The sequence below is a fragment of the Taeniopygia guttata genome, chromosome 9 (genome assembly GCF_048771995.1).
Source record: "Taeniopygia guttata chromosome 9, bTaeGut7.mat, whole genome shotgun sequence".
Taxonomy (NCBI): Eukaryota; Metazoa; Chordata; class Aves; order Passeriformes; family Estrildidae; genus Taeniopygia; species Taeniopygia guttata.
Genome location: NC_133034.1, coordinates 20,935,629 through 20,957,231, shown reverse-complemented (window position 1 = coordinate 20,957,231; position 21,603 = coordinate 20,935,629). Strand labels below are relative to the sequence as shown.

The 21,603-nt window shown below is 37.4% G+C and overlaps 1 protein-coding gene and 1 long non-coding RNA gene across 16 annotated transcripts in view; one reads left to right on the top strand and one right to left on the bottom strand.

Annotated features, from left to right (window-relative positions):
* NLGN1 (neuroligin 1) overlaps positions 1-21,603 on the top strand; it is a 424,671-nt gene that overhangs the window by 314,574 nt on the left and 88,494 nt on the right. The window lies entirely within an intron of this gene.
* Positions 1-21,603, bottom strand: part of LOC121470435 (uncharacterized) — a 105,659-nt gene that overhangs the window by 71,431 nt on the left and 12,625 nt on the right. The window contains exon 2 of the long non-coding RNA XR_005981373.2: positions 1-21,603. This exon is cut by the window's left edge and continues 71,431 nt beyond it. This is a non-coding gene — a long non-coding RNA (uncharacterized lncRNA).

Sequence of the window (21,603 nt, the reverse complement as noted above, 5' to 3'; positions counted from 1 at the left end):
ATCATTTAGAATCTACTGAAGTTCAGCGTCTCTGCCTCGTTAATTAAAGCTTTGTTCTCCACCAGCCACATCTGTACCCAGCCAGCTTTTCATCTCCTGAGTGCAGGGGAGCAGTGCTGCCTGTAAGATGTGTGATGTACTCAGTGGAGCTGGAATTTTCTACATTTGAGCTGTGATGTGACACCAGGACAGTTTTCTGCTGTAGACACCACTAAGGGGTGTGGAGGCATTTGTTTCCTCTCTGCAGAGGGGCAGACATGGAGATGGAGCACGATTTGGCAGGGGGCTCTCTTTTTTTGTAATAGTTTTGGCTCAGAGGAAGCTTTTTTTTTTTTACTAGACAAATTTGCATGACAGACATTTAGGCCAAGAAAAATAATTGTTTCTGTGTAACATCAAAAATACCAGTGGTTGCAATGGAGCCAAGAGTTCACTGTGCCACATGCTGCACGTTCCATGTTGTCAATGTAAAGCAGAAAGTCCTGAAAATCCCCTTAAAGTATCATGGGGTCCTGACTGGCCTTCTTTAAATAGTGTAGGAATAAGTTAATACAGCACACCTACCTGCTGTGTGCTGCACATATTTCTGAACTGTTTCCTAAAGCACAATACACTAACAAATTCTCCTCTGACAGATTTCTGAATTGCTTATTAGTTAAAAGGTTCACGGTTAGTGAAACACACAATTAAAAAATTGAATCTGTGTGAGCTAAGGCTCAGCTTCATCCATTTTTCTATTTTTCTGAATGAAAATTTATGAACTTATTGCTGAATTATTGTCTTTTCCCTTCACCTAATCAATTTTGTGCCAAAAGACTATTGCAGAAACCACCAGATCCAGTTTGTATTGAAATGAACCTCAATTTTCTAATTAATTCCTGTGAAATTGCATCAGTTCTAAATTACTAAAATATGAGGTCTATTACTGCCTTCCCCCTTTTAAGGAAAAGAAAATTACAGGTAACTTTACATCTCTTTTATTTTTTTTTTGACATGGTGGAATAATCAAAATTTAAAGCTCCAAGGTCAAATGTCCTTTCCTGGCTCAGTTACTGTTCAGTTTGATGGCAGTAGAGGAACACAGATGCTTGAGCTGCAAAATTGCTGGGGTTTCATTATATAACTACAGCATATTAACAGGAAGCCATTAAATACAATTTATGTGTGAATAGCCCAATTGGTAGGCACATTGGCTCCATTGTGTGAGGGATTAAATAAATGTAATACTTTCCTATTAGTATTCACTGAATAGCTTTTATTTTTTATTAAGTTTTGGTTAAAACGTGCATGGTTAAATTGTCAGAGTCACACGTCTGTTTCCTTAAAAAATGAGTCTATACTGAAAAAAAAAAAAAAGTGCTGTAAAGTTTATAGTGCTATTAGTAAAATTTTAGCCTTTTTTTTCTTTTACTTTTGCCCCTAACCTGTATATTTGCATTCTGCTGAGCAGTTTGCATGTTTGCAATTTTGACCTAATAAATTGTGTGGTCGTTGAGGAATATGAGTCTTTGGTAAGTACTTTCACAAATCTCTAAATGTGCACTTTGAAATCATGGAAATATCTCAGTTTCCAAGTAGAGAGAAGCATGAATAAAAATTTTTTCATGAGTTTCAAATTTTCTCAGCAAAATGATAGAGGGTCATCACTGGTATCACATTCTATGTCATAGCTGGAGTTGGATTCTAAATTACTTTTTTTTCAATTTATGCCCATTTTTTTCTGCCTTTGTCCCATTTCCTACTCTATAATTTACACCAACATGTGTCATCTCTCTTTCTGATCCAGGGCCTTTGCTAAATATACTTACACTGAGTAAACTAAGCAATCTCTGAATTGTGCTTTTTCCTTTGGTGGGTTGGCAGGGGCATTCTCTGTAGCATTAACTGAATGACTTTCCTTGGCAAGGTGTCTGTAGCAGTTATTAATCCTGTTTTGTTGTCATTGTCATCTCAGGATCCTGACATAAATTACTGTATTTTCATTCCCTTGAGGGAAAGCATGGGAATATATTGTAACAAATACAATTTTTGAAATGGTTTTCCCCACTCTAAAAAAATGTTCAGATTTCTAGCAGAAGGTTAGCCCAATCAAAGAAAATACTGGTTTTTAAAACCAGCAGTGCTGTGTTTTGGAGACTGTGGGTGTACTGTAAGAGCTGCCACACACCAGTGGAGGCACAGAGAGCTGGCACAGGTCATCACCACGCAGCTTTGCTCAAGCATCCTCCTCTTACTGCTCATGCTCTTCTCCTGGTTTTGCTGGTTTTGTGGGGGAAGTTTCAAGCTGAAACTTCTCCTCTGGGCTTGGCTGAATTGTTGTTTCTGGTCTCACACCAGATTCTGATGCAGGTCCAGGTCTAGCAGACACTGAAGGTTGTTATCATCTTTCTGCCTGGCAGATGTCTCCCTGCTTCTCAACATCTAATAATTCCTTGTTAGCATTTTAGTGGAGCTCAAGCTGGAAATGTGAAGTAGCATTCTCACAGAGAGCAGTACTAAAAACAAATAGTGCTCATTCTCCTTCAGCTCTGGAAATAACAGTGTAGGCACATAATGCAACATTGCTTAAAATAAGTGTAAAAATCTTGAGAGGCTTCATATCTATAATCAAATCTGCAGGCTGTTTCTTCATAATTATCTGGTATTTTACTAGTTTCTGATGCTGTATATTCCATGTCTGTATATATATGTTCTTGAGCCATCTTGCATAGATAATAGAATTTGATATGAATAAATTTCTTTTTACATTTACAGTCTTGTTAGAAAATTCTACTAATAGTTGATACATGCACCACTTTACATTTTAAAGACTATTTCAATGAATAAGCCCTTTTGAAGGATCAGAAAATTGGCACGTGTGCTTTTCCTCATGTAATATTTCCTTGTAAGGCATGTAAGGAATGGAACTAGGAAAACAAAGATAATCACTAGGGAGAAAAATAAAATAACCAGAAGAACAGAGTCTCACAATCCTCTATGTCTTTATCATTTTCAGTGTTTCATATCCTCTCTATGACAAAATAGCCAAAAGGTTGACTCAAAGCCGTGTTTATATTGATTGATTGGTGGTCACTTGAGAGCTTTTGTGAAGGTAAAACTATGGTGAGGTTTCTTGATGTACAATCTTTTGTCTTTGACAAAAGATTTACAGTTTGTGGGTTTTTTCCCTTTGTTTGTGGGTTTAATTTGCTAAGTGTGGTCAGAGTTTGCTTTCAGCAAATGAGCCATGGGACGTTCCATAGTTCTGTGTTCCTATTTAAAGGTCTCCACTATGAGGCAGGAATAAAATTTTGGAACATGAACACTCATTGCTGTCTACCTGTATCAAAGAAACCCTCTTAATTTGTCTGAGCCAGTAATCTTTAAATCATTTTGGTCCTTCCTTTCTCTCTAACAAGCACAAAGGGAAAAGACAGCAGAAATTCCAAATGGCAGGGGGGAAAAAAGAGCATTGAGCACATATTACATTGACTCCAACATTTGATGGGTCTTCAAGATGTAATATTTTGGCAATATTTTATTGTCTAATGACTGCCAAAAGATTTTGTCCTCTTCACGGTCACTGCCAATAAAAACAACAGAAGTTGAATAAAATATTCTTCACATTCTTTAATTGGTCTAAGAAGTAAAATCCTGATAGCTTTGATTGCTTCCACTTTCTTTTTGTTGCTGTGGTTGCTGTTGGAGTCTGGTCAGTAAGGGAAGTGATGATGTGGAAAGGATGCCTTCTGAACCTCAGCCAGGCACATTACCCAAAATATTTTGATCTTCCAATAAGCCTTAAACTAAAGCCAAGATTCAAATGAGTAAATTCGCATTGCCTTCATGAAAATTAGCACATGCATTCTGCAGGTTTCGCTCCAAGTGGATTCTTCAGCATTCTGCTGGCAGAGAGTGCCTGAAATTATCCGTGGTACCATCTATCCTTGGAATCAAATAAAGGTTTTAAGGTGCCTTTTTTCACTGATCAAGTCAGTTAGCCATTTTATTATTCAAAATTAGCTTTATTTTTAATTCCTTCTGTACAAAAAACAAATCGTGGCTGAAGCAAAATTTACATATTTTTATATTTTTATCAAAATTTAAGTGTTTTAGTGAGGCGGGTTAAAAAAAGGATGACACCATTTTGTTGAAAGAATTTCTAGTATCTGCTGAAAAAGAAAAGTAGACCAAACAGATTTCTTGTTTCTCTTGTAAAGGATGATAAATTGTAAAAATCAGTTTTTACCTTTGCAGAATCCTTAAAAACAGCCCTTCCCCTTCAATCTGTCTGATGAGGTATTTAATACTGTAAATCAGATTTTTTTTTTAATGTAGATTTTTTTTTCATGGTATATTCATCTTCCCAAAGTTGTAATTAGATCTGCTTTAACAAGGAAATCTATTACAGTAGCTATATGAGGAAATCCATGCAAACTTGTAAAGGATCCATTTTATATTAGCATTCATGCCATATTCTGACATAAATGCTAATTAGAATGCTTCAGCTGATTTTAAGTGACCGTGAATATGCTGCACACTAGAGTGACTTTCACCTTAATTTTTAGTGGTCAAATTAAATTTGTTGACTATTTAAGCACTGCTCCCCCATCCAATCACTGCTTGAACCTGATTCTAAGGGGCAGAAAAAACAGCTGCAGAAATCTGGGTAGGAAAATGGATTCAGATGTGGTGACTTGGAAGACTTAGTTTGTGCAGGGAGTTGGAGTTCCATTGAAATGATAAAAGGGTTGGTACTTTATGCAATAGCTTTAAATATTGAAAACAAGAGCCAGATTCTCTGCTGCCTGAGCATCTAACTGTGCAGGAGCTTGGATTTTCATAAGGCACCTAACCAAGTTAGGGACCTAATTCCCTATAAAATCAATGTCTGTAACCTGTTCAGCTGCCTTTTAAGCGTCCCAATTCCTTCCTGTTTACCTCTGAAGCTGCTCTTGGGGTCCAAATCCTGTAATGCAGTTAAGGAAACTGTGGAAGGTGTCTGCTCGTGTTGGTAAAGGATTTGGATTGTTGTTTCAGATCAGCTGGAAGCTTCCATTGTGCCAAAGCAAACAGATCGGTCACAGTTTCCTGATTTTTGTGTGCTACACAACACAAAAGATGGTGTGCACTTCGTGCTGCAAAAAGGAGCCCAGTTTGATAAAAATTGTATCAATTTAATCAATAGTAATGTTTTCTCTGACTAAAACATGCTCTTATGTGTTGTTTTGAAAGAACAGGCCTTAGCAAAATCTCCACCTTTTAAGAGCCTGGGTCTTGTTGGCCTCCTGTATATTTAAGTATCTATTGCATCTTTTGCCTGTCTGTATAAACATCCCATGGATTGTTCCTGGAAAACCTCTACAGAAAGATGCTGTTTCTGGGAACAGGGTTACAGAGCTGGTAAGGTTGATTGTGACACTAATTAGCGTCATTCCCAGAAGTATTATCTCCAGAAGACTTTCCGAGAAGGGACTGACAGTGTGGTGTGTGTTGGTAGATGGCAAAGTCCTGCTGGTGTTTTGCTACCCCTCCCACAATGCAAAGTTAAGGCTGTGACAAATGGCAGTCATGAAGTTGTATTTTTTTTCCTAACCATAATTAGCTAAAGCATAGCTCTGTTGCCTTCATTTCAGCCCTTTATCATATTTTGTGCTTTTGTTACAGGAAAAACACCATGAAGCAGAGCACTGATGGGTTTAGTTGGCTGTCTCTGCATTACTTCTGTGCATGCAGAATTAGGAACTATTAAATAGGCCATGGACATTTGCGTGTCTAATTTACAAAAATATCCACTTGTACATGGGAGGACTGGTCTTGTGACAACTATAATGAGTCCATGATGGATGAAAATATCTTAAGATAATTAGTGGAAGAATCTAAGCAAATAAAATGTAAAGAATAACTATCAAAATATCAGGAAAGCAAAAACAGCATGGCTAAGGAAAGCAACAGTCATGAATGATGTTCCAAAATATAGTATAATTCCTAGTTGGTTGAAAAAAATAAAACCAGAAGATGGTCTGGATTTTGTCAGAGATAATGCTCCTCAGTTAAAAAGTCTCAGGAACGTTGCTGCCAGTGGCAATTGTAAATTGTGTGTTCTTGTCTGCATACTTAGACAAACTACCTTGGATATCCAAATCCATTTTTGCCTTATTCAAAAGGCATCTCTTGTAGGATGGTGTGCAATTTAAGCTCATAATCTTCGTTTGAAGGTTCTGCTGATCCACCCATGCTAACATAGGTTTATTTCCAAAACATCTGTTGTTCGTCTGCTCTTCCCTAAGGACTTCTGAAGATGTGGCCATTTGGATCAGCTGTGGATATGATTTATTTATCTGTTTTCTTATTGGCAAGATACAAAATGAGCAAATCCAGATAGACTGGATACAGTTTACATAGCCCAGAGCCAACTCCACTCCCCTACTCCAAGCAAATTTTCTGGGATATCTTAACATGTTTAGATGACTGGGATAAAATATAATGTCAGGTGTGTTTTGCCAGTACCTCTGCATTTAAACTGTGAGTCTAGGTATTCAAAAGTCAAGGAAAAGTACCAGAGTCCAATATGGTTGTGAAGGTACAGATTTCAGGGATATGGGATAATGATTCAGAGTTCCAGGGGATTAAATATGGTGTTACCATTAGTTTGTTGAATGGTATTTGACTGAGTAACTCATAATTTAATTTTGCCTCAGTGTGCTTGAGAATTTAGACTGCAAGGTTCATTGTATGCAAAGATAAATAGATCCCTCAGCATCTCTGTGTTTGTGTCCCTCACCTGAGGGTCTCTCCCATCACCAGCAACCTTGGCAGAGCACATCGTGATCACAGAGGTTTCCCCCCTTGCAAGGACACAACCTAAGTGATGAGCTGACAGCCAAATTTTTGAGCAGGTAGTGATGGCACTGAAACTTTTTAAAAGAATGGAGCTGCCCTTCTGTTCTTGGCCATTTGCTGTGGAAAGTAATGAAATAAAACAGTAAAAATGGCTGTGGAGAATCTGCCTGGGCTGTCTGCAGCCTTTGCATTTAAATTGCCACGAGGCATTCTGCAGTCTCCCCAGTTATCACTTCTGCACATGTTCAGCCTCTGCTGCCTGCCAGCAGCACTTCAGTAAGTTGTGCACAGGATTTTCTCCTGAATCAATCCATTCTAAGCTGGTAGTAGAGCTACTGATGTATTTTAATGAATTCTGTTTCACATTTTCCCATTTATACTGCAGTTTATTCACTGTCCTTAGAGATTTTGGTATTCATCTTATCTGGCTTTAGAAGAGTGCTGGAGAATCTGGTAAATGACAGCTGCTGTGTTTTTAAATTTTGCTGTAAGGTTTCAGCAAGATAATGTTGCAAGAGTAGAGAGGTTTGGGGTTGAGTTTCTTTCTTTTTGCTTTAGTTCGTTTTGAGTTTTTTTGTCTTTTTATTTTTAAGAACTGAAACCTGGGAAAAATTATTCTGCTGTTTAGCAAGTACCAACATGTGTATAAATTTCTAACAGTGTTCAACATGCTTCATGTTACATCAAGTGTAAAGGTTATTTTTCCAGTGAAATAGTCAATTTTAGGATAAATGCAGTGAAGGTAGCACCATGACTCATGGAGTTTATGGTCTGCAGTGGTGCAGCCAACTGAGTTTTGAAATGACTTGCCTTTCTTAGCTCCATCACTTACAGAAAAGCTCCTAGAACTTCGTTCAGACCCCTGATTTTATTGCCAGCTGGTGTTTATTAAAGACTACTTATTCTTGTGCTTTAGTTTTTCACTTCCCCCGCCAGTATTTATTCATTTCTTCCTGTCTTCAACCCACAGTGTGTTATATTTATAAAATAGGTCACTGGCAATTTTTAAGAAAATGTCCTGTATAGATTATGGAACAGATTGATAAACTGCAAATTGCAATAACAGCACAGGACCACCAAACAGGGAGAGTCTCCCTTACAATAACTGAATATTTGGTTATTTCACTCTGGAAGATGGAACCAGTGACACAATTAATATTATAAAATCTTAGTGAAGCTTCAAACTTCAAATTTACCATGACATTGTGCAGGAAACTGTGATGCACCATGCTGCAAGGTCTAGATATGCTCTAATTCCTCTGTGGCACACATCCCAGTAAGAACCCTTCTGCTTCAGATCTATAGCTTGACAGGGAACCGTGTCAATGCTGAAGCTTTTTTCCTCGTTTCTTTGTTTTCTTGCAAAAAAGCTTCTTGGTTTTATATTTTCTTTGATTTTTTCAAGAAAAACAGTTTTCTTTTAAATTCTATAGAAGGTCTCAGATGAGGGAATATTTTCCTTTATGGCTTTTGAATAACAAGTTTCCCTGATTTAACCCACAGAGAGAGCAGTCTTGTGTCTGTGAACTCTCAAGTTCTCTCAGTAACTTGTGTTTCCCCACTCCTAAACCTTCCTCTTCCTAGGCTGCATGAGTGTCACACCTTTGCCCAGGGCAGGGGTAACCTTGGGGCTTCAAAGTTTGAAGTTTGAAAGACATAGCTAATAATTTCATCACTTGTATAGCTCATTTGTTATTAAAATACTATTTTCTGTGTGTATTTTCTCATCCTGCCTATGTCCAATCAGTGTAATTGAAACTGGCTCTCCTGAAAGTGCCACGTGGGAGGATATGATCGGTTTAGGAGCAAGAGACAGATTGGAAATATCGTCATGGGTTTCTTTCAAATTAAAACACACAGGGTAAAAATCAGATCAGGACCAAAATCCCAGCATTTCACATCTGGCCATCCCCATGGTCAGGAAAAATTATATTCCTCAAAACCAAAATTTGAATAAAAATTTCTTCATTTTGGCTTGTGTTAAACATGAAAACACTCCTTATTTTGGTTGTTCTCCATATATTATTACTCTATTTACATATTCCTAAAGTTGATTTGCCACTAAGGAAAGTATTAAATGGACAGATTGGGAACTGAAATAGTTTCAATGTAGAAAATGGACAATACAGGCAGCAGTGTTATTCCTACTGTTCTGACAGGTGTTTTGAAAAGCATCAGTCCCTGCTGGTGAAAAGGGTCTGGTTGTCTGTATGGGTTTCATTTGGAAGTTTGGTGATATTTGGTGACAGGATCTGCTCTAACTGAATGGGCAATTCTTCTCCTTTGACCGTAGAACTAGTAATATTCTATGCTTCATGTTCAAAGGTGACTTTCTTCTCTGTAACAGCATAACAACATAATTCTTTATTTTGGAACTGGTGCTTATTTCCCTTATTTCCCCTCTGTGAAGAGGCTGGGTTAGGGATTGTCTCCTCAGAATCTCCTGAGATTCTGAGTTTTTCTGAGGTTTTCAGTGTTCCTGTTCCTGGCTCCCTGATGTAGCAGTCTCAAATATCCAGGGGAATGCCTGGGGGAAAGGGGGAGTAGCATGAGTAGTCAGGGATAAGCAAAAGGAAGATTTTGCATAATAAAATTATCTGTAATATATCATCTTTTGGATAAAAACCCCAAAACATAGAAGCATTTGAAAAAAAAAAATGCAGATGAATTTGTGAAGGGTAGAAATATCTTTAAATTGTAACAAGGGGAACTGAAAGCTGAATGTACATCTCATCCTCTGCAGCATCACATAACTGCAGGGCCTTGAGAGAAGATACCTGGGGATATCTTGAAGTTGGTCATAGATATTTACCATAAAAGCTGAAAATTTCTTGCTCATTTGAACAAAAAGCTTCATCTTAGAGGCTTATGATTTAAGGATCAAAGCAATCTCTTTGCTTTTCTTCTACCCAGAATATCTGCTGGTTTTATTCTCCTGTACACCTCTCCAGGTACAGTCACAACTTGAGGGATGCTCTTAAAGCACATATTTTTTAGGAATTTGTCTCTGGTTTTGTGGTGGAGTCACTTCTCTTCTCCTGGATTACTCCAGGAACAGACAAAGATAAAACAGTTTCAGCTTTTTCTTTTTTTCCCCAATGAAAAGAATAGAGAATAACAAATCATTGCACGATAAACTTGCTCCAGAAATCAGTTTTCAGTCTTGTTGGCTTCCTTCTTATAAAACAAGAGATAGTATTTGCAGTTTGCTTCACAGCCATACAGATATTTTAAAAAAAACTATTCTGGGATGAACAATTTTACTCTCTTTAAATAATTTACTGTATTTAATGAAACTGCAGCTTTTCTTTGTCCCTTTCTATCCCTAAAACGTTGAGACAGATCATTATCACAGCAGGGAGGCTCCCTGGCATTCCCAGCCACCACATCATCCCAGACATATCCTGGCCTGTGCTGTCACTGTGGCTATTCCCTGGGAATAATTGGTGTGTCTTTCAGAAGAGCATTGGTGTGAGGCTGTGTATATGTGTTTTTTATAAAATTTGTATAATGTATGGGCAAATATTTAATGTATTATATATTAAACTTTGATTTTTATACTGCATACTATTATATTTTTAATTTTATAGTTCATTCTATAAAAGTTATCAGTAAGGTGTTTTTCTTAGCAGAAGCCTGGTGGTCTCTCCCTGCTCAGCACACACTGGGTTTCCTGTGTATGCAGGCTGGATTTGCCTCCTGTTTGTTGTCAGTAGGTCTGAAAGTCCTTTATTAGCAGCACATTGGGGATCTTGCCACTGGTTGACCCAACTTTCATTTCCAACTGCCTCACTGCAGATGAATAAAAGCAGTTCTTTAAAGTACTCTTCCATTTCCCTTTGACAGCCCAACTCTAGGCAAACACACGAAACAGGGACACAAATCATCATCATGCTTTTTAAGTGTTTGCCTTCTATTGCTCAAGTTAAATATGGTTAAATAGTGGAAGTTACCAATTTGATACCTCCTATCTGTTCCCTAATGAAGGCCTGAGGGAATTAACCCTAATCATTTGTTTCTTTCCTGGAAGCAAGTGAACTTGTTATCAGTGAAGGGGGTGTGGTCCTTACCAGCAAGAATGAACTTCAGAAAATTGCCACTTGACGTTCTGCCCCCACAACCAGAAACTGAAGCCCCAAGAGCAAAAAGTTTAATAATGCAGCAACTCTGTCAAGCAATTGAATTTAAGTAATGCTATAATGCAAAACACTAGTTACTAATTACTTACAAGGAAGGAATTGCAATAGAAATTTTCAACAGTTTGTTATTATACTGTGTCAATATTATGAGATTGGCTCTGTCCTGCAATATAAAATGCTGATTTCAAATTGATTTTAACAAATTAAGCGAGCAGAAAGCCTGTTTTGACTCCTGAAGGCCAATACTTAGAGAAAGTGTAAACTTTTACCTCTCTAATAATAAATACAGGAAAAATGATGAATGGTTTTTATGACACACATAGGCTGTGTTTCTAAGTAAGGTTGAGCTCAGGTTGTGCTCCTAAATACCAACTGGTTCTGCCTGCACAAATTCTTTTGTGCAAAAACCAACCCCCAAGTAAATGTTACACAGTGGAGGGTGGTTAAAAGGTGAAGCTGAGAATCATAAACAAATTTAACTCATGAATTTAAAGGAACTGCTTTAGTTTGGATGTCTTCTGTAACCAAGACCACTTTTGTTTAATCCATGCCAACCAGTTGCATTTGAAGAACTCTTTTTGTCTAACAGACTCAATATTTTTTTCCGTGCTTCAGTTTTTGAAGTGTTTATTGTGATAAATGTCTCAAACACTTGCAATATAAAAATAAATGGCCATAACATTGAGGCATCGTGTTAGTGGATTCTCAGAGTGAGAGGGGAAGGTGGAAAGAGGACACAGCTTAAGAGGTAGAGCAGCAACAAAGCAACAAGCAGAAGAAATTAAGTTATTAAATGGAGTGGGAGAATGGAAGTTTGAAAGCTGGGAGGTCAGATTATATTGCTTTCCTCAGAACAAGGGGGGATAGCAGTACTGCAGACAGGCAAGGTAGCAGAGGGAACACTGCACTATTGATGCTAAGGAAAAGAGGAATGAAAAGGTAATGTGAACCAGAAGAATAAAATATGAAAACAGACCTGACCATTAATTCATGAGAGGAATTTCTATTATTGAAATCAGTTCTGACTTTATAGAGTAAGAAAATTTAACTTTCTTGACAAGGGGGGTGGGGAGGGTGCGGAACAGTCACTAAGAAAGCCCAGATTTACAATTTTTGTTTTCCCACACCTCTACAAGATGGTTTCCTTCCCTTTCTGGAGAGCACCACCTGTGCTAGACAGTTTTTCAAAACGATTCCAGGCAGCCCTGCCATAGATGGCAATTTTGTCTCTAATTTCCAGCTGTATGCTTTTATTAAGATGTTACTTGGTTTTTCCACAAAACAACTGCTGACAATACCAACTGGGAAAAGTGGGGCATGAATGCTGTTAAGCCTTTTCTCTTGTCTTTTTGGCATGAGATAATTTGCTCAGTGCACTAATTTGCAACAAGGTAAGACACAGCTTTCAGTCAATGGGGTCAGTCCTGAAGCTTAGAGCAACATTTTTTCCTTTGTTCCTGAGAAAATTGTCAGTTCTGTCTGGGGACTTCATTAGGGGAATAACAGGATTCTTTCTGCCAGCTCTTCAGCAAGAAGGGAACCTCATTACCAATTTTTAATATGAAAAATTAAGGGATAAGTTTGAATAACAAAAAATTGAAGAGCCATGTGACAGCTCAGCCTTCCAACATGGTGCACTGCCTTGTGCATGATATGGCTGAGTGGTTATTGCAGTATTTATATTGATGAAAAATCTGATTTATTAGGGTGTTACAGATATTGTGGGGATATAAAATTATAGATTTTGCATATGTGAATATGTACACATACATAGTCTTGATGATCTAAATCTGACTGCTATGGCAAGTATGGAGTTAAGTATATATCATACTTGTTACAAAAGTCTCTTTCACCTTCAGAAGGACTAACAGTAGAATAAAATAAAATATCCTAGATACAGATTAGGCATCATCCTGTGTGTGGGTGACTTCCTGTTCAGGAAAAATCTGTCTTTTAGTTAGGAAAGGCCTTCCTACTTCTGTATCTGAAAAGCAGTAAGCACATTCTGATAATTAAGGTAATGTAGAAATCAATGTACTAATTATTGGGTTTTCTCCCATTACTATATACACTAATAGAGAAATTCAGACTAAACTATATTCTAATTCAGCAAATTGGTTTGGCTGCATCCATGTGTATATTAGCTGTACATTTTCAAAGGGTTTTAATCCCGTAGAAGCCACTTGAGCAGATGAAAAGCAACTTTAGTGCAAGAGGTATAGGAATACAGATGCTTCTGGCAATGCACAGTTACTCTCTAGATGGGAGCAGAGAGACAGAAGGCACTGGGTTGGAGAACGTGGCCATGCCAGTAAACGTTTGATGCTTGTGCAAGACCTTCTGAAGTAATTTTTTGTTCAGGTTTGCTCCTGTGAGATGGCAGAATGAATTTCCAAGATCAAGACTTGGAGGAAAAGGCACTTCCTTGTGTTTACTGGTATTCAATACCAACCACGTATTTTCAAGACTTAAGAAGATTATTTTCACTTCTTCAAAAGACATGGTTAAAGCCACCAGACTAAATAGAGAATTAAAAAAAAAAAAAAAAAAAAAAGAAAAAAAAGAAAAAAAAAAAGAAAGAAAAACAAACCAGGAGACAAAAAGTACCACTTTAAACAAAAATTTAATAATGGCTCCACAGTAATTAAGTCAGATTCTGGTTTAAAGATAATTTTAAAATATTATCACTGTTTTGGTATGAGCGCATTGTTAGGAGTAAACCACCAGGATTAGAATAATTTAAGACAGACAGGACCTGAAAGTCTTTTCTTGGGTGTTGTGCCAAAACAGAGGGCTGCCATCAAAGTTTGAGGCAGCTCAGATTCTTGTCTGGGTCTTTGTGAAAACATCCAAGAATGAGATTTCTTCAAGGTCCCTTTGGGTGTCTTTGGCATCACAAAACTTTAGAGAAGGTAAATTATGTGATTCATGCAAAATTCTCAGTAAATTGAACCATTAAGTCAATTAATCACATCTTTCCATAGTGTAGTTTTATACATGTTAGTGGTTTTCATTGCTTATTAATGTACATAGAAGATAAAATAAATCTTATTACCTGATATCATGTGCAGCAAATGCAGGTTTCCAAGTTGCTCTCTTTGATTTAGACTGAATTTGTGCTTTGTTTTCCATGAAGGTTTGGGCCTTACTTCCCAGCCATAAATAAATCTCCATTCTCTATCCTGCCTAGAATTCTGTCCTCCAACCTTTGCATTTCCTCAGAGCTACTGCACATCCTCCTCCACTCTTAAAAAATAAATAAAAATATGTAGTCCTGAATTTTCTGAAATCAAGTCACAAACTGAAGTCCTTATATTTTCTGTGGGTGTATATATTAATATATATCACTTAATGATATCTTTTTTCTTTCCAATAAAAGCCTCTCCCAGCATGTTAACGTATTAAAATCTTACCATTGTGAATAGCAATATGCTGTACACATACAGAACTCTCAGCTTCATCAAATGAGAATTTTAATTGTCCTTCTGCATGTGAATCTGATAAAATTAATAAGAAATGAACTTCCAATATACTTCAGAAATGCCAGGTCCTTAAGGGAATGTTTTGATGGCGTTTTTTTTAATAACAATTGCGTTAAACCCCACTTACTGTTTTCTGTTTTCATACATTACACTTCATTATTTGCTGATTGACAGTTTGAGTTGTTTCTATCCCCCTCCTGCTTAATTACATACAGTCTCTTTGTTATTCTGCTATAATTTCATGACCATGTTAATGAAAGTATTGGGACTATGGATTGATTTACGTGGAGACTTATCTTTTTGTAATTTAGGGGCTGTTAACAAAGAAAAAAATCTCAAAGAATTTGCAATTTAAGACTAATTTATATCTAATTAATTAAAAGAGAAGTCCTGGTACTTCCACTATAATACAACTCAGAAGCTTTGAGCCCTTTGGTTTTGAGATTTGCAGATGCAGACCAGGCAATATCCTGTGAAATATGTCCAATTCCCACCTTGGATAGAGATGCACAGCTGGGGGCTACTAAGTATATTTTTTTAAATGTGAGGAAAGTGAAATGCAATTTTCTAAATATGGAAAAGAAGAGGAAAAGTTTCAAAAAGTGAATAGAGGCATCTGCCTGTGGCTGCCTTATACAGTGTGTATGAACCTCCTACTGTCTAAGTGGCATATGGAAAGTCTAGCTGTAGTCCCCAAAATAAAATCCCGGATTTCTCCCTTAGAAGCCATAGCTGTAGTAGTCATTCTAGCAAGAAACTTGTTGAACATTTTGCAAAGAAGTGGTAACTCACAGTAAACTTTTTTAGTCTGTTGGAGGTTTTTTGCTTGGTTGTGGGCTTTTTCCCAGTTCTGGAAGGAATTTTGTTCCTTACTGGTTCTCTTAGTGCTTCCATATTGTGTATTACCTTGTGCAGATACAGCTCAGTTATAGAACTGCAAGATCAAAATCCAGCCTTGAACTTGAATTTTTATAAGTGGCTGTGTCAGGCATTATATTGAGCTTGCCTTCTTTTAAAAAATAATACGTTTCACTCGCATATTCCGGTCCTACTACTTCAAATTAATTCTCTGGTATGAACAGCAAACCAACCAACTCTGTGGAACATAGGACCAAAGAGAGAGGTGAGAAGAAACATTAATTATTACTGATCCATCAATGACTTGTAAGCATCAGACTGCCTCACAATGTTTATGAGGTATGCATTGCTGGAGGCTGGGTGAGGATTTTGGGGCAGTGTGGCAAAGGAGCCTTTGGGGTTTTGTCTCCGGCCTGACTTTGGTTTTACCCATAGTGTTCTTTGGTTGGTTTTGTGTGGTTGGTTTTGTTTGGTGGCATTTTTTAAGTGCATTAGATGTATTGGTTTTCAGTATAAAACTTACATTGTATTCCTGCGCCAAATCTGTGTATTTGTACAAGCTGTTTGAAGGATCACAGCCAGTATCTGCTTTTATTTATGTTGTTGTAAATCCAGAACAATTTAGTAGTTACTTCTTTGAAAGTCATGAAAAGAGAGTTCGACCCTGGCAGTCTTTGTCCAAAGGAAGCAGAGTTCAAGTGCCCACAATCAATGGTTTTTGTTGCTTTGGGTTTTTTCTCACACTGTTTCAGATCCAGGGCAGTATGTCAGTAGTAAAACTGTACTAGTATCAGGGATTGTGTTTGGTTCCTGATGTTTCCTTTTCAGTAACAGCCAAATACCTAAAATCATAAACATGGCCTTGCATTTTTAGATTGCTGTGTGTCCTAGGATTTCAGAGATCTTCATGACTTCAACAGTCATTATGCTCTTCCATGGGTTAGAAGTAAATTTAATGTAATTTTTACAAATGGAGAAAGTACAATGAGAGAGTCAAAAGTGTCAGTGACAATTCAGGGAGTAGAAAGTGATCTATTTAATTCAATTAATTAATCACCAGGTTGGGAGAGGTGATCCTGCCCCTCTGCTCTGGTGAGACCCCACCTCCAGTGCTGCACCTAGGTTTGGGGCCCCCAGTGCAAGAAAGATGTGGGCTCATTAAATAGGGTCAGACAAGGGATACGAAAATTCTCTGAGGGCTGGAGCACCTCTGCTGTGGAGAGAGGCTGAGAGAGTTGGGATTGCTCTGCCTGGACAAGAGGGAGACCTTATTGTGGCCTTTTGATAAATAACAGGAGCCTGTAAGGAGCAAGGAAGGAGACTTTGCCAAGTACAGACAGGACAAGGGGCCATGGTTTTAAGGTGAATGAGGCAACATTTATTCTGAGCATTAGGAAGACTTTGTTTACAATGATGGTGGTGGAACAAGCTGTCCAGAGAAGATGTGGATCCTCAGCATTGGAAGTGTTCTGTGATTCTACGAACACTGTAATTTTAGTCATGAGATACAGGTTAGTTTGGTCCTAAATCTCCTCACAGATTAGCTGCACAGTGGAATGTCTGCCTGCACTGAATTGCTTGTTATTCCTAATTTCTCCCATTGTAAGAGAAAATAACTGAGCAGGAAAGTGCATTGAGTGCACCTCTGTATGCAGGTACCTGCACACAGTGAATGGAATTATTTATTATAGATACATATATATGTATTATAAAGAGAAGATCAAAATGCCATAAGTAAAGGAGCATGCCATTGCCTAGTAGGTAACTTTAGATGGAATTCTATGGGTTTGAGCATTAATTGATCCATATACAAAAAGCATATAAAATAATATTAAACATTCACTTGAAACATTATACTCTGCTTCAGCAGTAACTGACGCTCAATATATGCATGTATGCAGTGACTTTGCATTAACCAATACTGAATAATGTGCTTTACAGTCTACATGTTTGAATAGCAGGGTGCTTTGAATTTATATAGGACTCTCAGTACAAAAAAACCTGAAATACTTTTGAAATAGGCCTAAACATTGGTATCCCTGTATCCCAGTTGGAAAATTGCAGAATAGAGATTAAACCATGTTAACAAAAAGTTGGTGATTATTTGGTACAGAATGCATAATCTGACTACTGGGATATTAGAAAAATTTCTGGTATTTTAGATGGATAAATGGTTCTAGCCCCTCTGTATGTTTTTTTCTATATTTAAGAATTAAATCATTTTTATACAGAAAGCACTGTAATTTTTCTGAGTTTCCTCAATGTGGCATTTTATTCATTTGGTCACTGACGGCTTGAGACATCAACTTTTATAAAAAAAACTTTTTGGGAGAGCAGATGCTCCTTTTATGACCTGGCCATTTCTGGTGGGTATTAGTATTTGTTGAGACTCATGCTAAATTGTAAGGTTTTGTTTCCCCACTGAACTGTCTCTTTAAATGAAAACTCTTTGCCTGCTCAGGAGGTGTTGGAAAAGTTCTCACTGGGGATGTGCTGTGACCTTGGTGTTGTGTGCCATTTGTGCATCATTAAAAGGTTGTAATGAAGCTCTGCCACACACAGATTGTAAAAGGTCAAGCAGAAAGTTAGGAGCCAATGAGGTTGGGAAGAAAAATTGTGCTAGCAGCAGAGGTTGAGGGATTCATTATATTGATGCTATGGGGTTTTCAGCAGAGTAATAACTGAGTTAGCAATAGAATGTAAATCTTCTCAACCACTTAGTCTGAACCTGCTTCTTCTTGATTTGTGGGGATATATTTTCACTAGAGTACAGGAAAAGTCATTATGCTTTCAAGAAAGCCACTGGAACTAGTTAATGCATTGTAGGTAAAAAGACTGAAGATAAACAAAACTGGATGTGGCTCATCTGTAAAAACAGGGTATTGGTGACAGAAAGAGAAGGATTGTACCAAACAAAAATGTTTATGCAAATAATTGGCATTGCTGCACTGGATAATTGTAGGTTTGCAGGTTTTGGCTGGCAGGTTCTGTCATATATATGTAGAATGCTGTGATAATTACTATGAAGGTTGCCTTTTTGGTTCACAGATGGGAAGGGGCCTTCCAGAATCATATTTACATGGGAAGGTATTCTTAAGTCCCACAGACTTCACCATTCCCTGTTTCTCAGGAAAACAGCCTCAAGTAGAGGTGCTCATCAGAGCAACACTTAACAGAACGTGAAACTTCATTACATTATAATCAACTTGAAATTAATAATTTGGTAAAATAAATTTAAATTGCAATTTTTATACCTTTAAAAAATTGGAAGTAACTAAACTACATGGAACAATTTTGTTATCCACATGGAGCCTCATAATTTTCTGTACTTGGATGGTAGAGCAAGGATCAAGCCCATTGCTCCTGAATGGCCCTAAGAAACATAAACATCAACGTTCATTATTTTTGTTCCTTGCAGGTGGTCTTGTAACTAATATAATGTGTTGATTACAGCCAGCTTTGAAAAAAGATACTCAAAGTATCTGGAAGGAAAAAAAAGTGACTAAGACAGGTTATTTGGCATTCAGTCAGCTTCCATCAGATCACTGTAAATTACCCATCACATTATTCTATTGCTAAACAGGCTTTGTTTCAACATCCTCAGCTAAACAGTTACATATTTTGTACCTTTCTTCTGTCACACTTTCACACTTGCTATGCAGTTCTGTTTTGTTCTAGAAAATACCATCTCTCCACAAACTGTGATTAAAGAGCTCAAAGTGTTTTCAAAGCAAGCTTTAATCAATATTGGAGGTTTATTCTTTTGTGCATTGATTATTATGCTAAGGTGTTTAATTAATCAGCAGATGTTATTTTAATAGAGAAAACATTACTGAAGAAGTGATAATGGAACATTACAGATTTTTTTTTTTTTTCACCAGCTTGAATATTTCTTTCAACACTTGCCTGTCAATCCTATGGACTTGAGACAGTCCTGCTCATCCAAAACTGTCCCTGTTGGAGGCTTTTATCTGTTTGATCTCAAGATCCATCATAATGGATCCTAATGGATCCATAATAATGTCTACAACTGAGAATTTCAACCTTCAGATTTATTCAATATTTCTCTCAAATATGGAAGAAACTCATATCTTGGTATGGCCTCTCTTCCTCAATTGCATTACAAAATCAAATCCCTGAAGTTTTTTGCAGTGCTACTGAGACATATCTATGCATTTGGATCTTGTTTCAAAGACACCCAGGTGTAGGTATTTCAAGTGCAGTCTCAAGAGTCAGGCTCCCTGGGGTTGTCTAATTAATTCTTTTGCACCAAACAGTCAACCATACTGCTGTCATTCCTGACAGCTGTCAACATCACTTCTAGAGAGGAGATGACTATATAACTGTCCTTATCTTTAGATATTTTTTTCCTATTTATAAGCCAAAATTTTTCTTGCTTCACTTGTTCCAGATACTGCCTTCCATTAAGGAGGGATTAAATGAAGGAGTCATTTACATATTATCAAATCTCTTCTATATCATCTTCCTTAACAATAAAGCTTAAACATTTCACATTGTTTCTTGTCACCACTGCTGTTGCCTGAACAATTCTCTCTCCTTTAATTCCTGTCTGGGAAGGCGATGTCCAAAAGCAGAGGCAGATCTCTCAATGAAGCCTTTCCAGTGCTTATTAGAGCACAAAGGGTCATTCTGCTTGTCCTAGAGGTACTAGTTCTGTTTGTGCATCTTGTTTTCTGAAAAGGCTTCTGCAGAACATGTGAGTGTTGAATAAAGACCAAGTTGCAGATCCATTCAGGGCAGGGAGGGCACTGATGCCACTGTCACCTCATGCCTGCTGCTCCCCTGTCATTGCCATTGCAAATCTGCTCAGTTCTAAAGCTGCAGAGTCTCAATCTCTGTCCCACAGCTAAAATGCATTGGGTTTTGTTTTTTTTTTTTGGTTTTTGTTTTTTTTTTTTTTCATTTTAACCCAAATCTGGTACAAGCAGTCTTAATTATCTACAAATGCTTTCTTTGAAACTTTCACTATGGCATTTTAGCATCCAGTTGGGCTGCCAAGGGTTAAGAGTTTGGACTATGCCAACAAAGCCAGAACATCCAGGTAGAGGCTTTGTTAGTTCTACCCTGCTTGCTCTGACCTCACTGTTTAGGATATTCCCGTTACAGTATCATTCTTTCAGTGAGTTATCTCTGCTATTGACAGTGCAATTATTTCACTGCTGGAGAGTGCAACATGTATGAAAAACAAGATAAGTTATTTTGAAGGTGCTATTTTTGATAAAAATGAATAATGAATACATGTGCCTTGAATTTTGTAGAATATATATAATCTGTTTTCTCACAATCACTGGAAAATAAAAACTACTTTTTGTTTCCTATTTTTTCTCTTATTTAAAATGGGATTTGTACCCAAATAAAGATACTTGGCATATATATTTAGGGAAACCTGAAGTATAAACTTGTTTTTAAGACAGCAATATTTGCTTGGGTTCAGTAATCAGAAAATGTTGGGTTTGAAACTTCAGATGATTTATTTTCCTGTGGTTCTTTATTTGATTGAGACTTGTGATACCTTTGGTTTGGAAAATGCAGTTTTCTTTGTCCTCCATGAAAACAGACACAATCAGAATTTTTTAGGATTCAAAAACATTGTCCTTACAGTAACTTTGTACTTTTAAATTTAGGCCAATATTTTGGGATAGACATTTTGAAGGTGTTATTGACCTCCCTGGCCAAAATATGGACTGTTTTCTCAGGCCTTTTTTGGCATAGCAGCTATGGCTAGGATTAAATTTAGTATAGTGGCCCAAAAGGAATACTATTCAGATGAATTATATTGTAGAGTTTTTATCTATTCTGAGTTCTCCATTTTGAATCACGTGGGATATTTTGTAATCCTGTTTTTGCTTTTCAAAAACGCATCTTATTATTTTCAGCAACAACTTCTGCTAGGGATTGTGAGTCTTGGAAAATGACTGAGCTTCAGTTGAGGCCAATTTTTGCAAGAGTGTGTTAATGAAGCTTGAAAAATTCTCCGTTTTCATGTTGAACCATATAATAGAGTTAGCACTTCAGTGCCCAAATTATGTAAGTGCCAGAGAAAGGGAGAAATCAAGAGCCCTACTCCCAAAGCAGTGGAATTAAACAGGCTGCAGATCATATTGGGAATCTGTGCTTGTGCTCCTTCTATTATTAGACTGAAAATTCCTTCCTGGAGGGCATTGTTAATGAGCCAATAACTTTTGGAGTTACTCATTATCTTTCCCATCACACTGGTGCTCCTCGGGTTACCCACCTCCCGCGCCCGGCCCGTCCGTGCCGCTGCTCCGACCACGTTTCTG